Source organism: Triturus cristatus, chromosome 8, assembly GCF_964204655.1.
Source record: "Triturus cristatus chromosome 8, aTriCri1.1, whole genome shotgun sequence".
Classification (NCBI taxonomy): domain Eukaryota; kingdom Metazoa; phylum Chordata; class Amphibia; order Caudata; family Salamandridae; genus Triturus; species Triturus cristatus.
This window is the reverse complement of record NC_140591.1, coordinates 47,842,982-47,858,680: the sequence shown is the minus strand read 5'-3', so window position 1 is coordinate 47,858,680 and position 15,699 is coordinate 47,842,982. Positions and strand designations below refer to the sequence as shown.

Below are 15,699 nucleotides of genomic sequence, written 5' to 3'. Positions count from 1 at the left end.
AAGCCTGACGTCACAACAAGGGTCTAAAATAGGACAGACAGGAGTCGCCTCATCAGTTTCATCTCGAGGGCGGGCTCGTGCAGAGGGAATACAAGCTTGTGTGGCAGTGAGAGTGTGGCGATGTACTCTAGACATTCCTCTTTAACAATAGAAAACACACAGTTCGAGGAGCTAAGTACAATATCACAGCCCTGAAGCCAGCCTATAGGTTTGTGGAGCTTAAGAGCCCTGCTCACTCTACTACAATGCAGAGGTGACTGCTGCCCTCGTGGGAAACTGCAGAAATGCCGCTGGAGCCTGACATCTTGCAATTCTTGCCGTTATATATAACAATATGTAACATTTTGCAGTACTGCTTTAGAACTACGAACAAACTACTATATGCCATACACAAACCCATGGCTCTGTGCTTGGCAGAGTGTGCTGCCGGACTGGTATCTTGCTGCTTCTGTCATTGCATTTAGATATAGAACAACTAACATTACACCTACAACTTACAACTACCACGACTAATGGCTTCAATCAAACAGGGAAATTATAAGCGCGCTACTCACCCGTGAGGGTCTCATGGTGCTGGACAGAGGCGCAACTAGAGTCAAATTTCGGGGGGGGCTAAGAAAAAAATTGGGGGGGGGGCTGTTTCTTCAAGCAAAAGGCAGAGTGGAGCTGCAGGGGCTCTAAGCAGGGGTGAAAACCATCAAAGCCTCATTAACAAGCAAAAGGTCTGTTAAAGACCTGTGAAGTACTCGGCTGCGGCTGTGTGTGTGCCCGGGAAGCGGTCTCATCCCGGGCTGCCACAAACGACGGGGGAGAGAGGGGGGGGGGCAGAAGCCCTGTGAGTCCAATGGGCGTTGTGCGCCTGGTGCTGGGGGGTGTGGAGGGTAGCTCCGGTCAATCGAAGAGCCTGGTCTTCAGGGTCTTCTGAAGATGTGCAGGGTGGGGCCGCGTCTGATGTTAATCAGCAACCTGTTCCAGGTCTTGGCCGCTATGTAGGAGAAGGTTCTATCGCCCGTTCTTGCTCTGCAGATGCGCGAGGGTTTGGCGAGAGCGAGGTCGGCAGATCGGAGGTTCCTCTTGGGTATGTGGAAGGAGATTCTGTCATTGAAGTATTGGGGTCCGGTGTTGTGGAGGCATTTGTAGGTGTGGGTGAGTATCTTGAAGGTTACTCTTTTTTCAACGGGGAGCCAGTGGAGGTTACGCCGGTGCTGGATGATGTGTTCGTGTTGGGGGATGCCGAGGACGAGTCTAGCTGCGGTGTTCTCGATGGTGTGGAGTTTGCGGAGCGGAGACTTGTTTATCCCGGCATGGACTGTGTTTCTGTAGTCCAGTCTGCTGGTTATGAGTGCGTGGGTAACAGTCTTCCATGATTCGTGGGGGATCCATTTGAAGGCCTTTCGGAGGATGCGGAGGGTGTTGAAGCAGTTGGAGGCGACGGTGTTGATCTGTCAGGTCATATGGCAGCACCAAATCTACACCACCAGCGGCACAGGGGCGGCCGGGTGCAATCAGCGTCAGACACCCATTGCAAACGAATGGAGGATCTCGGTCGCACAAAGAGGCTGCAGCCACGGGACAGGAGGCTGGATAGAGGTGACCACTGGCTGGACCGGTAAGTTGGGATGGAGGACAAGGCCTGGGCACCGTCGGCTGGGCTTTCCAAGGTCGGGGGCCTGAGGATGCAGAGGGGCCTTTTGGTCTCGGATTTTCGTTACAGGAGCCGGTCATTGTCAGGGGAACCCTTCGTGTTGATGCTGCAGGCGACTTTGTGGGGTCCAGGAGAGGTCAGCTACTGATGGAATGAAGGTCTCGATCGCTGGGGAGACTTAATTGGACAGGTAAGCCACTCAGACTTGGGCCATGGGCGTCTGGTGCAGAGTGGGCAGGGGTTACAGATCCGCTTGGATCTTGAGTCCTTGAAGTTGGAGTTTTCTTGACAGGGCCGCTGTCCTCTGGAGATCTGGTCTTTGTTAAAGAGTGGCAGTCTTCCTGGAGTTCTTGGAAATCCCTTGCCAGAGGACAGGTGTCGGCATCTTCTTCGCAGGCTCTTCAAGCTGGAGACAGGCCAGTAGGGCTGGGGCAAAGTCAGTTGTCGTCTTCAAGCTTTGCTACACAGCGTCTTCTTCGTTGGTTGCAGGAATTTGACCATCAAGGTTTAGGGATGCCCCAAAATACTGACTTTAGGGGTATTTCAGGCACTAGCTGCTGGTAGCCAATGGGCTACTTGCCTTTTAGGGTTTTAGGGTGACTACACCACTTGTACGTCCCCTTCCTTTCAGTAGGGAGCAACCCCTGACCTGACTGGGTAGAATCCTTCCAGTCAACATGCTTGGGGGTAGGTGTAAAGCACCTCAACCTGTCTTTGTCCCTGACCCACGAGAGCATAGGTGGTCCCACCTCAGGGGGTCAGAAACATGCCTGTGTGTGGCAGGCTGATGCAGACAAGCCAGCTGGACACGAGGGACTTAGTCTTTTTTCAGAGGGCATCTCTAAGATGACCTCTGAGAGCATTTTGTGATAAATACAACACTGGTATCAGTGTGGGTTTATTATGTTGAGGAATTTCATACCAAATTATTGGCTGCTGTTTGTTTGCAGTAAATGAAAGAGAAGCATAATCCTCGCCTCCGTGTCCTTAATAGAATTGAAAATTCTTGGCGCGAATGCTAGCTAATTTTTCATTCTTCTAAAGATGTTAAAAGAAGCCTTGGTTCGAGCCAGCCAGGAGTTGAACCGGGAATCTTCTGATCCGTAGTCAGACACGTTATCCATTGCGCCGCAGGCCCTTCCTGGGGGACAGGCGTGGGGGCGGAGTTATAGAGCTGCACATTCCAGGGAGGGTGGAGAGTGAACAGTTTAGAGCGTGAGCATGTCCTTCAAAGCCAAAGTGGGAACCTACAGGAGCAAAGGGGGAGCTCCCCGAATGTAGGAGGTGCACACCCCACACGGTGTATTGCATCAAGGAGCAGCGTCAGGCGCGCGTTGACACCGCTCCCAGTGAGTCATGTTTCAAGAAAACAAATATAAAGTACACGCTGTACCCCCCTCCGCTCCCCACACTGCCGGTGGCTCCAAGAGCTGTTAGATGTGGTTCAACTAGAATAGTGCGCTATATGTGTCTTTCACAAGCATTTATTTTAAGGAACTCACAGAATATACGGGCAATGGCAGTCACAACAACTTTAACATCCTGCTGCTCTCTGGGGCAAAGAGTAGTGACGTCACTTGGCATATTGTGTCCCCTGCTCTGATTGGATCAAAGTCTTTTCGGTTTGATCGGAAACAGCCATTCAAAACTCGCGACTTAACTCGCTCTTTTCTGCTGCAGTGCAAGTGCGCAGGCGCGGTGTGGCGGGAAATGCGACTGTTTGCACCAACGTGAGACATCGCAACTGCAAAGAACGACTGTTCCTCCCACACAATACCTTTGTTATTTATATTTCTAGAGCGGTGGCCATGCGCCAATATCTCAGAGGCCAAGTTATTTTGCCCAATTTAAATGGAATAAGTCACTTGCAACTGCGGCCGTGACAGCCCTCATGACGGTCCAAGCCTATTCCGAGAGCACGCCAGGAAATGTGCTTTTTCACAAAATCCCTATCATTTATTTTTCCATGAACATATTGGGCCTTTCGGCAAATCGAGGTACCTGTTTTGCAGTTAAAAACCAGACCTCTAGAGAAACTGTGAATGGCTCACTTTAAAATAAAAATATTGGCGTTAAATTCCCGGTATGTATTTTAATTCAATTCTATGTCAGGACAGGAGGCTCCGATTATGCTTTCTCATTTCTTTAATAGAAATGCCCAGCAGCCAATCAAAACAGTTTATAAAACGAAAAAACTACAGTACCCATGAGTACCCGGGTACCACGTGACAACCATAGAGTCTCTCCTATAAAAGGCACAACAGTAGATAGTACGTCCTCTTTCTTTGCTGCTCCGCAGCCAGTTAAGTGCCTTTTTCCATTTATAATTGTTACATTGTTGCATTATTATCTGTGCACTTCTGTTGGGACGCGCTCGCTTCCGAATTGTATTAGCTGTTGCTACATTGTTGCGCGCTGTCCCGGTTCGCTTATTTCGTTTACTCCGCTTCGCGCGGCGCGCATGCAGGGAGCGTGGGCTCACCTCCCTTGACCGTGACGCTCGCTCGAGCGTCGGTGTCCAGAATTAAGTGGAGTGGGAGAATAGGGGCTGAGAAGCTCGCGCTAACGCGCGTGCTTCTCTATTTGCATACGAACTGAGGCGGCCGTTCCGCGCATGCGCGGCGGCCATTTTCATTGTTTACAAACCGTGTTTTCACACGGAGCACAGGAATCGGTTGTTCTCCACACCGCTGCCCACTGCCTCAGCTTCTCTTCAGCCCCATCGACGCCCTTTGCTGGTTAAAGGCCTGGGGCTGTATAATTACGCATAGGCTCTGCCTAGAGTGACTCAGCAAGCCCTCCCTCCACAATTAATTTAATTATTTATTTTTGGTCAGCCTTTTTTCTGTCCATTAATTGGCTTGCTGTGGGGTTTTTCACTCCCCCTGAATTGTGCTTTGGCATTGTAATATTACTTGACATTAAATTGTCATTTGGTGGGCATTACTTTCACTTTTCCAGTGAAATTAAGAAAAATGGAGGAGTACTTTGATGAAGAGGATTACTCTTACGAAGAGGAGAGCTCAGGTTTCCTTGAGCAAGATTTAGTCGAAGCATTGGACCAAGGAGTTCAGCACCCCGTTACCAAAGCCCTGGTCCACGCTATTAACCCATTGAAGCGTCATTTGACGCAATATGCAAAGCAGCAAGGTTGGTTACCTTCTTCTCGCTCTTCCAAATCCCCCATAAATCCACACAGGGCGGATTTCAAACGTCTGGCTAAAACTCTAGCCTCAGAAAAGGCTTCCTCAAGTCCTTTGGTAGGCGCTTCTACCTCGGCAGCCTGTCACACTGATTCTGACGGTCCTCCTTCTTCCTCATCTGACCAGGATGTCCCTCCACCACGCAAGAAAGCTCGCAAGGAGCATTATGTGGACGCTCCTACTCACCCGCAAGTCCTAACCTTTGAGCCTTCGGAGATATATCACCCCCATTCATCTTCATGGCTTCCTTCTCCTGCAGTAGCTGAGTATGTCCAGGCGCACATCCGACAACCTTTTGAAAAAGAGGTTAGAGCTCGCCTCCGCTCCGAGTGCCCTCGCCCGGATCTCGCAGATCACCTGGCAGACACTCCTGAAATTGACCCCACGATGCTTTCTTATCTCAAGAAATTTGCTAAGGACCCTAAAAAGGGTCTGGACAGATCTTGGCGGTCCTGCCAAGATAAAATGTTGGATTTAATGGGACCCCTCACCAAGATCCTTGATCTCGGATTTCAGGCCAAGGAAGCAGAATCTCTTGTGGATCCAGATGAACTCATAGAATGGGCTCAGAGGGCTATTTGCCAGTTGGGCAACGCAAATTGTGCCATTTCTAGTGAGCGTCGCCGCTCTATTCTTCTAAAGATTGACCCGAAATTGGCGGAACTCTCAACTTCCGAGTCTGGCCCGGTGGCACAGGGTCTTTTATTTGGACAACCGTTCCTTAAGGAACTTACTAAATTTGTAGCAACCTTCAGTGGTTTGGACAAGGCGCAAGCTTCTATCAAGCGTGCACTTCGTCCGGTTTTTGCCAGGGCCGGACGACATAGGGGACGCTCGTTCGGCCGTGGCTCCAATAACTCCTCCCAGAGAGGTTATCAGTCCCAGAGAGGCGGGGGTCAGGACTCCGGGTACAACACCCGCTCAAACTTCTATCCTTCCCGAAAAGGAAGAGGTCAATTCCGGAAAGGCCGTTCCGGTGGCAACCAAGGTGCTTACCAAGACTCTAATACCTCAGGTGAGTTTGATTTGTTTTTCCGAGGTGGTTCTGGGGGGCAGAATACGTTCTTTTCTCCAGAACTGGCGTCAAATCTCCAACGATGCTTGGGTTCTGCAAACTGTTCAGGGTTTCAAAATAGAATTCTATCAGGCCCAACATCAATCCCTCCCCCCTCCTCCTCTCCATTTTTCTCTTCAGGACCAAAAGTTTATTTCGGCAGAGATAGACTCCCTTCTCGCCAAAGGGGCAATCAGGTCAACTGTCCCCCACCCTCACGGGTTTATCAGCAATGTTTTTCTGGTTCAGAAAAAAGGGGGTGGCAATCGTCTGGTCCTCAACTTGAAGGATTTCAACGGAGGTGTAGTTTACAGACACTTCAAGATGGAAGGAATCCATCTTTTGCGCGATCTTCTGCGCGAAGGGGACTGGATGGTTCGGCTCGACCTCAAGGATGCCTATCTTTCCATTCCCATTTACGAGCCTCATCGTCGTTTTCTTCAATTCAGTTGGCAAGGAATATGGTACGAATACACAGTTCTCCCATTCGGCCTCTCGTCAGCACCCTGGTGCTTCACGAAACTTCTGAGGCCGGTAGTGGAATGTCTGCGTGCTCGGGGTGTCCGCCTGATAATCTATCTCGACGACATTCTTCTCATGGCGGACAAACCCCTCACAGTATTAACCCATCTGGAATGGTCTATCGACCTTCTACAATCCCTGGGTTTCCTAGTCAATCCGCAAAAGTCTATCTTGAATCCTACACAAGTAATCGAATTTCTGGGTTTTCAAGTGAACTCCCTATCCTGTCAACTCTTATTACCACGCCAAAAGATTCGGTACATCAAGAGAGAATTGAGGTCTGTTCTTTCCAGACAGATTGTGTCCTTGAGGTCGTTAGCTCGGGTAGTAGGTCTCCTAGCGTCCTCAATTCAGGCGATATTCCCAGGTCCGCTGCATTACAGAGCACTTCAGAGATTGAAGATTCGTCACCTCCAAAAAGGTCTTCGCTATTCAGATCTGATTCCTCTTTCCGAGGATGCGAAGAGCGAGATGCAATGGTGGTTGGACCACATGGAGGCCTGGAATGGACGAGCCCTGTTCGGCTCCGCTCCGGATCTGGTGATAGAATCGGATGCCAGCCTTTGGGGTTGGGGAGCCAGGTGCGGACCAATCTCTACCGGGGGTCGCTGGTCTCCCCAGGAACTGTCTCTTCACATCAATTGCCTAGAACTTCTAGCGGGGTCTTTTGCGATTCGGTGTTTCTCCCCTCATCAGACCAATTGTTGTATTCTTCTCCGCATGGACAACGTTTCAGCGGTCCGGTATGTCAACAAGTTGGGGGGAACACGATCCAAGATTTTGGCGGAGATCGCCAAGGATTTTTGGCACTTCTGTCTTCAACAGAAGATCACAGTTATTGCCGAATATCTTCCCGGTTGCCGCAATCAGATTGCGGACTGGAACTCTCGCCATCTTCGCGACTTCAGCGATTGGCGCCTTCACCCGCGCATTTTTCGCATTCTCCGTCGGACTTGGGGTCATTGTCACCTAGATCTGTTTGCATCTCGCCTGAATACTCAACTCCCTCTATTCTTCAGCTGGAGGCCGGACCCGAAAGCCCTGGCCACAGATGCATTTCTTCAGATTTGGCCGTCCACTCTGTGCTACGCCTTTCCCCCGTTCATGTTGATTCCCAGGGTTCTGGCCTACTCGAAACGTTTTCAAACGGAGCTGATTCTCATTGTTCCGCTGTGGAGAGCTCAACCATGGTTCCCGGACCTTCTGGAGATGTGTTGTGCGGTTCCGTTCCTTCTTCCCCAGAAGTGGAGTCTGTTGCTGGATCCCCTAGGCGATCCGCATCCCCTGGTTCTATCCGGCAATCTCCTACTGTTGGCGTGCCGAATTTCGGGGATCGCTGGTCGCTCCCAGGCCTTTCATGCGACGCTTCCAAATTCATCAGTGACGCCTGGTCTCCCAGTACTCACAAAAGATATAGAGCCTCATGGAAGCGTTGGTGTGACTGGTGTGTTCAGCGGGAAGTTGATCCCGCTTCAGCGGATGTGGCTCTGATTATTAATTTTCTAGCTTCTCTCGCTTCTTCTGGTCTGGCCTATCGTACGGTCAACAACTTCCGCTCCGCCATCTCTGCCGCCCATGTTCCCATTAATGGCAAACCGGCGGGTGAACATCCTTTAATTTCCAAGTTGCTTAAGGGCATTCGTCTAGCGAACCCTCCGTGCCCTAAATATGTCTCGCTTTGGGATGTCTCCATTGTTTTGAGATTTTTGGAGGCTTGGCCTCCTAATTCATTACTTTCTCGTAAACAGCTCTCTGCTAAATTGACTATGCTGTTATGTCTCGTTTCTTGTAAACGAGTGTCTGACGTGCGGGCGTTAGACTTGGCAGGTCGAAGATTTACACCTGAGGGTGTCACTTTTCTAATCTCTAAACGCACCAAGACTGCTACCTCTTCGGTTATTTATCCTTCCTTTCCTCATCATCCCAACCTTTGCGTTGTTCAATGTGTCAAGGATTACGAGGTATGTACTGCACCTTTACGTTCTGATACACAGGGTCAACTACTTATTGCCTTGCAAAAACCTTTTCGTCCTGTTACTCCTGCTACATTAGCTCGCTGGGTTAGATGGCTCTTATCTGAGGCTGGAATTGATGTTTCCATTTTTGGTGCTCACTCGGCTCGCGGGGCCATGGCCTCTAAAGCGTTCTCGATGGGTGTTTCATTACTGGACATCATGAAAACCGCAGATTGGTCTTCTGATTCTATGTTCAAAACGTTTTATTACAAGCCTATTGAACATATTGCTTCTGTTGTGGTGGATCAGCTTTGAACAAGCATAATCGGAGCCTCCTGTCCTGACATAGAATTAAAAATTTGCAAACATTCGTGACAAGAATTTTCAATTCTATTAAGGACAAGGAGGCGAGGATTATCCCACCCAAATTCATGTCTGATTATCATGTTTATCATTGTCACAGTGGCATTTGATTTATGACAATGCATTGTATTTCTCCATGTTTACCCTTCCCTTTTATTGCCTTCACTCTCTTTATTGGATGAGTATTACGGCTATACTTTTCTTTTCAGGTTCTGACCCGAAATAGTGATTTCTACTGTTTACCCTGTTTACTCCGCTTGGATCATCTGCTGCCTGCCTCTGTTCGGCGTTTGCTGTGTTTCTAACGTCAGGATGATCACCGACTGTGGCTGATTGACTTGGTTCCTGGCTTGCTTCTTTTTCCATTGGATTTCATGTTTCATTTGAACTGCTCCTCACCAAAGAAAGAGGACGTACTATCTACTGTTGTGCCTTTTATAGGAGAGACTCTATGGTTGTCACGTGGTACCCGGGTACTCATGGGTACTGTAGTTTTTTCGTTTTATAAACTGTTTTGATTGGCTGCTGGGCATTTCTATTAAAGAAATGAGAAAGCATAATCCTCGCCTCCTTGTCCTTAATAGAATTGAAAATTCTTGTCACGAATGTTTGCAAATTTTTAATTGCCTAGCTGTTGTGTAACGCAGTTTACAGATTCGTTTCTGATACTATCACACAGGGCTGAACTCGATGGTCTATCGACGGGATGTATTTTCTTGTAATGTTTCTACATGATTGTATTATTATATTGCTGGATGTAAAAAGGCACCGCCACAATCGAGCCAGCCAGGAGTCGAACCTGGAATCTTCTGCTCCGTAGGCAGACGCGTTATCCATTGCGCCACTGGCCCGCTGCTGAAGGCTGACGTCACAACAAGGGTCTGAAATAGGACAGACAGGAGTCGCCTCATCAGTTTCATCTCGAGGGCGGGCTCGTGCAGAGGGAATACAAGCTCGTGTGGCAGTAAGAGTGTGGCGATGTACTCTAGACATTCCTCTTTAACAATAGAAAACACACAGTTCGAGGAGCTAAGTACAATATCACAGCCCTGAAGCCAGCCTATAGGTTTGTGCAGCTTAAGAGCTCTGCTCACTCTACTACAATGCAGAGGTGACTGCTGCCCTCGTGGGAAACTGCAGAAATGCCGCTGGAGCCTGACATCTTGCAATTCTTGCCGTTATATATAACAATATGTAACATTTTGCAGTACTGCTTTAGAACTACGGACAAACTACTATATGCTATACACAAACCCATGGCTCCGTACTTAGCAGAGTGTGCTGCCGGACTGGTATCTTGCTGCTTCTGTCATTGCATTTAGATATAGAACAACTAACATTACACCTACAACTTACAACTACCACGACTATTGGCTTCAATCAAACAGGGAAATTATAAGCGCGCTACTCACCCGTGAGGGTCTCATGGTGCTGGACAGAGGCGCAACTAGAGTCAAATTTCGGGGGGGGCTAAGAAAAAAATTGGGGGGGGGGGCTGTTTCTTCAAGCAAAAGGCAGAGTGGAGCTGCAGGGGCTCTAAGCAGGGGTGAAAACCATCAAAGCCTCATTAACAAGCAAAAGGTCTGTTAAAGACCTGTGAAGTACTCGGCTGCGGCTGTGTGTGTGCCCGGGAAGCTGTCTCATCCCGGGCTGCCACAAACGACGGGGGAGAGAGGGGGGGGCAGAAGCCCTGTGAGTCCAATGGGCGTTGTGCGCCTGGTGCTGGGGGGTGTGGAGGGTAGGTCCGGTCAATCGAAGAGCCTGGTCTTCAGGGTCTTCTGAAGATGTGCAGGGTGGGGACGCGTCTGATGTTAATCAGCAACCTGTTCCAGGTCTTGGCCGCTATGTAGGAGAAGGTTCTATCGCCCGTTCTTGCTCTGCAGATGCGCGAGGGTTTGGCGAGAGCGAGGTCGGCAGATCGGAGGTTCCTCTTGGGTATGTGGAAGGAGATTCTGTCATTGAAGTATTGGGGTCCGGTGTTGTGGAGGCATTTGTAGGTGTGGGTGAGTATCTTGAAGGTTACTCTTTTTTTAACGGGGAGCCAGTGGAGGTTACGCCGGTGCTGGATGATGTGTTCGTGTTGGGGGATGCCGAGGACGAGTCTAGCTGCGGTGTTCTCGATGGTGTGGAGTTTGCGGAGCGGAGACTTGTTTATCCCGGCATGGACTGTGTTTCTGTAGTCCAGTCTGCTGGTTATGAGTGCGTGGGTAACAGTCTTCCATGATTCGTGGGGGATCCATTTGAAGGCCTTTCGGAGGATGCGGAGGGTGTTGAAGCAGTTGGAGGCGACGGTGTTGATCTGTCAGGTCATATGGCAGCACCAAATCTACACCACCAGCGGCACAGGGGCGGCCGGGTGCAATCAGCGTCAGACACCCATTGCAAACGAATGGAGGATCTCGGTCGCACAAAGAGGCTGCAGCCACGGGACAGGAGGCTGGATAGAGGTGACCACTGGCTGGACCGGTAAGTTGGGATGGAGGACAAGGCCTGGGCACCGTCGGCTGGGCTTTCCAAGGTCGGGGGCCTGAGGATGCAGAGGGGCCTTTTGGTCTCGGATTTTCGTTACAGGAGACGGTCATTGTCAGGGGAACCCTTCGTGTTGATGCTGCAGGCAACTTTGTGGGGTCCAGGAGAGGTCAGCTACTGATGGAATGAAGGTCTCGATCGCTGGGGAGACTTAATTGGACAGGTAAGCCACTCAGACTTGGGCCATGGGCGTCTGGTGCAGAGTGGGCAGGGGTTACAGATCCGCTTGGATCTTGAGTCCTTGAAGTTGGAGTTTTCTTGACAGGGCCGCTGTCCTCTGGAGATCTGGTCTTTGTTAAAGAGTGGCAGTCTTCCTGGAGTTCTTGGAAATCCCTTGCCAGAGGACAGGTGTCGGCATCTTCTTCGCAGGCTCTTCAAGCTGGAGACAGGCCAGTAGGGCTGGGGCAAAGTCAGTTGTCGTCTTCAAGCTTTGCTACACAGCGTCTTCTTCGTTGGTTGCAGGAATTTGACCATCAAGGTTTAGGGATGCCCCAAAATACTGACTTTAGGGGTATTTCAGGCACTAGCTGCTGGTAGCCAATGGGCTACTTGCCTTTTAGGGTTTTAGGGTGACTACACCACTTGTACGTCCCCTTCCTTTCAGTAGGGAGCAACCCCTGACCTGACTGGGTAGAATCCTTCCAGTCAACATGCTTGGGGGTAGGTGTAAAGCACCTCAACCTCAAGCTGTCTTTGTCCCTGACCCACGAGAGCATAGGTGGTCCCACCTCAGGGGGTCAGAAACATGCCTGTGTGTGGCAGGCTGATGCAGACAAGCCAGCTGGACACGAGGGACTTAGTCTTTTTTCTAAGATGCCCTCTGAGAGCATTTTGTGATAAATACAACACTGGTATCAGTGTGGGTTTATTATGTTGAGGAATTTCATACCAAATTATTGGCTGCTGTTTGTTTGCAGTAAATGAAAGAGAAGCATAATCCTCGCCTCCGTGTCCTTAATAGAATTGAAAATTCTTGGCGCGAATGCTAGCTAATTTTGTATTCTTCTAAAGATGTTAAAAGAAGCCTTGGTTCGAGCCAGCCAGGAGTTGAACCAGGAACTTTCTGATCCGTAGTCAGACGCGTTATCCATTGCGCCGCAGGCCCTTCCTGGGGGACAGGCGTGGGGGCGGAGTTATAGAGCTGCACATTCCAGGGAGGGTGGAGAGTGAACAGTTTAGAGCGTGAGCATGTCCTTCAAAGCCAAAGTGGGAACCTACAGGAGCAAAGGGTGAGCTCCCCGAATGTAGGAGGTGCACACCCCACACGGTGTATTGCATCAAGGAGCAGCGTCAGGCGCGCGTTGACACCGCTCCCAGTGAGTCATGTTTCAAGAAAACAAATATAAAGTACACGCTGTACCCCCCTCCGCTCCCCACACTGCCGGTGGCTCCAAGAGCTGTTAGATGTGGTTCAACTAGAATAGTGCGCTATATGTGTCTTTCACAAGCATTTATTTTAAGGAACTCACAGAATATCTGGGCAATGGAAGTCACCAAAACTTTAACATCCTGCTGCTCTCTGGGGCAAAGAGTAGTGACGTCACTTGGCATATTGTGTCCCCTGCTCTGATTGGATCAAAGTCTTTTCGGTTTGATCGGAAACAGCCATTCAAAACTCGCGACTTAACTCGCTCTTTTCTGCTGCAGTGCAAGTGCGCAGGCGCGGTGTGGCGGGAAATGCGACTGTTTGCACCAACGTGAGACATCGCAACTGCAAAGAACGACTGTTCCTCCCACACAATACCTTTGTTATTTATATTTCTAGAGCGGTGGCCATGCGCCAATATCTCAGAGGCCAAGTTATTTTGCCCAATTTAAATGGAATAAGTCACTTGCAACTGCGGCCGTGACAGCCCTCATGACGGTCCAAGCCTATTCCGAGAGCACGCCAGGAAATGTGCTTTTTCACAAAATCCCTATCATTTATTTTTCCATGAACATATTGGGCCTTTCGGCAAATCGAGGTACCTGTTTTGCAGTTAAAAACCAGACCTCTAGAGAAACTGTGAATGGCTCACTTTAAAATAAAAATATTGGCGTTAAATTCCCGGTATGTATTTTAATTCAATTGCCTAGCTGTTGTGTAACGCAGTTTACAGATTCGTTTCTGATACTATCACACAGGGCTGAACTCGATGGTCTATCGACGGGATGTATTTTCTTGTAATGTTTCTACATGATTGTATTATTATATTGCTGGATGTAAAAAGGCACCGCCACAATCGAGCCAGCCAGGAGTCGAACCTGGAATCTTCTGCTCCGTAGGCAGACGCGTTATCCATTGCGCCACTGGCCCGCTGCTGAAGGCTGACGTCACAACAAGGGTCTAAAATAGGACAGACAGGAGTCGCCTCATCAGTTTCATCTCGAGGGCGGGCTCGTGCAGAGGGAATACAAGCTTGTGTGGCAGTGAGAGTGTGGCGATGTACTCTAGACATTCCTCTTTAACAATAGAAAACACACAGTTCGAGGAGCTAAGTACAATATCACTGCCCTGAAGCCAGCCTATAGGTTTGTGGAGCTTAAGAGCCCTGCTCACTCTACTACAATGTAGAGGTGACTGCTGCCCTCGTGGGAAACTGCAGAAATGCCGCTGGAGCCTGACATCTTGCAATTCTTGCCGTTATATATAACAATATGTAACATTTTGCAGTACTACTTTAGAACTACGAACAAACTACTATATGCTATACACAAACCCATGGCTCCGTGCTTAGCAGAGTGTGCTGCCGGACTGGTATCTTGCTGCTTCTGTCATTGCATTTAGATATAGAACAACTAACATTACACCTACAACTTACAACTACCACGACTATTGGCTTCAATCAAACAGGGAAATTATAAGCGCGCTACTCACCCGTGAGGGTCTCATGGTGCTGGACAGAGGCGCAACTAGAGTCAAATTTCGGGGGGGGGCTAAGAAAAAAATTGGGGGGGGGGGCTGTTTCTTCAAGCAAAAGGCAGAGTGGAGCTGCAGGGGCTCTAAGCAGGGGTGAAAACCATCAAAGCCTCATTAACAAGCAAAAGGTCTGTTAAAGACCTGTGAAGTACTCGGCTGCGGCTGTGTGTGTGCCCGGGAAGCGGTCTCATCCCGGGCTGCCACAAACGACGGGGGAGAGAGGGGGGGGCAGAAGCCCTGTGAGTCCAATGGGCGTTGAGCGCCTGGTGCTGGGGTGTGGAGGGTAGCTCCGGTCAATCAAAGAGCCTGGTCTTCAGGGTCTTCTGAAGATGTGCAGGGTGGGGACGCGTCTGATGTTAATCAGCAACCTGTTCCAGGTCTTGGCCGCTATGTAGGAGAAGGTTCTATCGCCCGTTCTTGCTCTGCAGATGCGCGAGGGTTTGGCGAGAGCGAGGTCGGCAGATCGGAGGTTCCTCTTGGGTATGTGGAAGGAGATTCTGTCATTGAAGTATTGGGGTCCGGTGTTGTGGAGGCATTTGTAGGTGTGGGTGAGTATCTTGAAGGTTACTCTTTTTTTAACGGGGAGCCAGTGGAGGTTACGCCGGTGCCGGATGATGTGTTCGTGTTGGGGGATGCCGAGGACGAGTCTAGCTGCGGTGTTCTCGATGGTGTGGAGTTTGCGGAGCGGAGACTTGTTTATCCCGGCATGGACTGTGTTTCTGTAGTCCAGTCTGCTGGTTATGAGTGCGTGGGTAACAGTCTTCCATGATTTGTGGGGGATCCATTTGAAGGCCTTTCGGAGGATGCGGAGGGTGTTGAAGCAGTTGGAGGCGACGGTGTTTATCTGTCAGGTCATATGGCAGCACCAAATCTACACCACCAGCGGCACAGGGGCGGCCGGGTGCAATCAGCGTCAGACGCCCATTGCAAACGAATGGAGGATCTCGGTCGCACAAAGAGGCTGCAGCCACGGGACAGGAGGCTGGATAGAGGTGACCACCGGCTGGACCGGTAAGTTGGGATGGAGGACAAGGCCTGGGCACCGTCGGCTGGGCTTTCCAAGGTCGGGGGCCTGAGGATGCAGAGGGGCCTTTTGGTCTCAGATTTTCGTTACAGGAGACGGTCATTGTCAGGGGAACCCTTCGTGTTGATGCTGCAGGCGACTTTGTGGGGTCCAGGAGAGATCAGCTACTGATGGAATGAAGGTCTCGATCGCTGGGGAGACTTAATTGGACAGGTAAGCCACTCAGACTTGGGCCATGGGCGTCTGGTGCAGAGTGGGCAGGGGTTACAGATCCGCTTGGATCTTGAGTCCTTGAAGTTGGAGTTTTCTTGACAGGGCCGCTGTCCTCTGGAGATCTGGTCTTTGTTAAAGAGTGGCAGTCTTCCTGGAGTTCTTGGAAATCCCTTGCCAGAGGACAGGTGTCGGCATCTTCTTCGCAGGCTCTTCAAGCTGGAGACAGGCCAGTAGGGCTGGGGCAAAGTCAGTTGTCGTCTTCAAGCTTTGCTACACAGCGTCTTCTTCGTTG

At 50.1% G+C, this 15,699-nt stretch overlaps 2 non-coding genes across 2 annotated transcripts; both read right to left on the bottom strand.

The window, feature by feature from the left end:
• Positions 1 to 9,520: 9,520 nt before the first annotated feature.
• On the bottom strand, positions 9,521 to 9,593 carry TRNAR-ACG (transfer RNA arginine (anticodon ACG)). Its single transcript has one exon. It is a non-coding gene; the product is annotated as a tRNA-Arg (tRNA).
• A 3,901-nt stretch (positions 9,594 to 13,494) lies between these two features.
• TRNAR-ACG (transfer RNA arginine (anticodon ACG)) lies at positions 13,495 to 13,567 on the bottom strand. The gene has a single exon. It is a non-coding gene; the product is annotated as a tRNA-Arg (tRNA).
• Between the last annotated feature and the right edge of the window lie 2,132 nt (positions 13,568 to 15,699).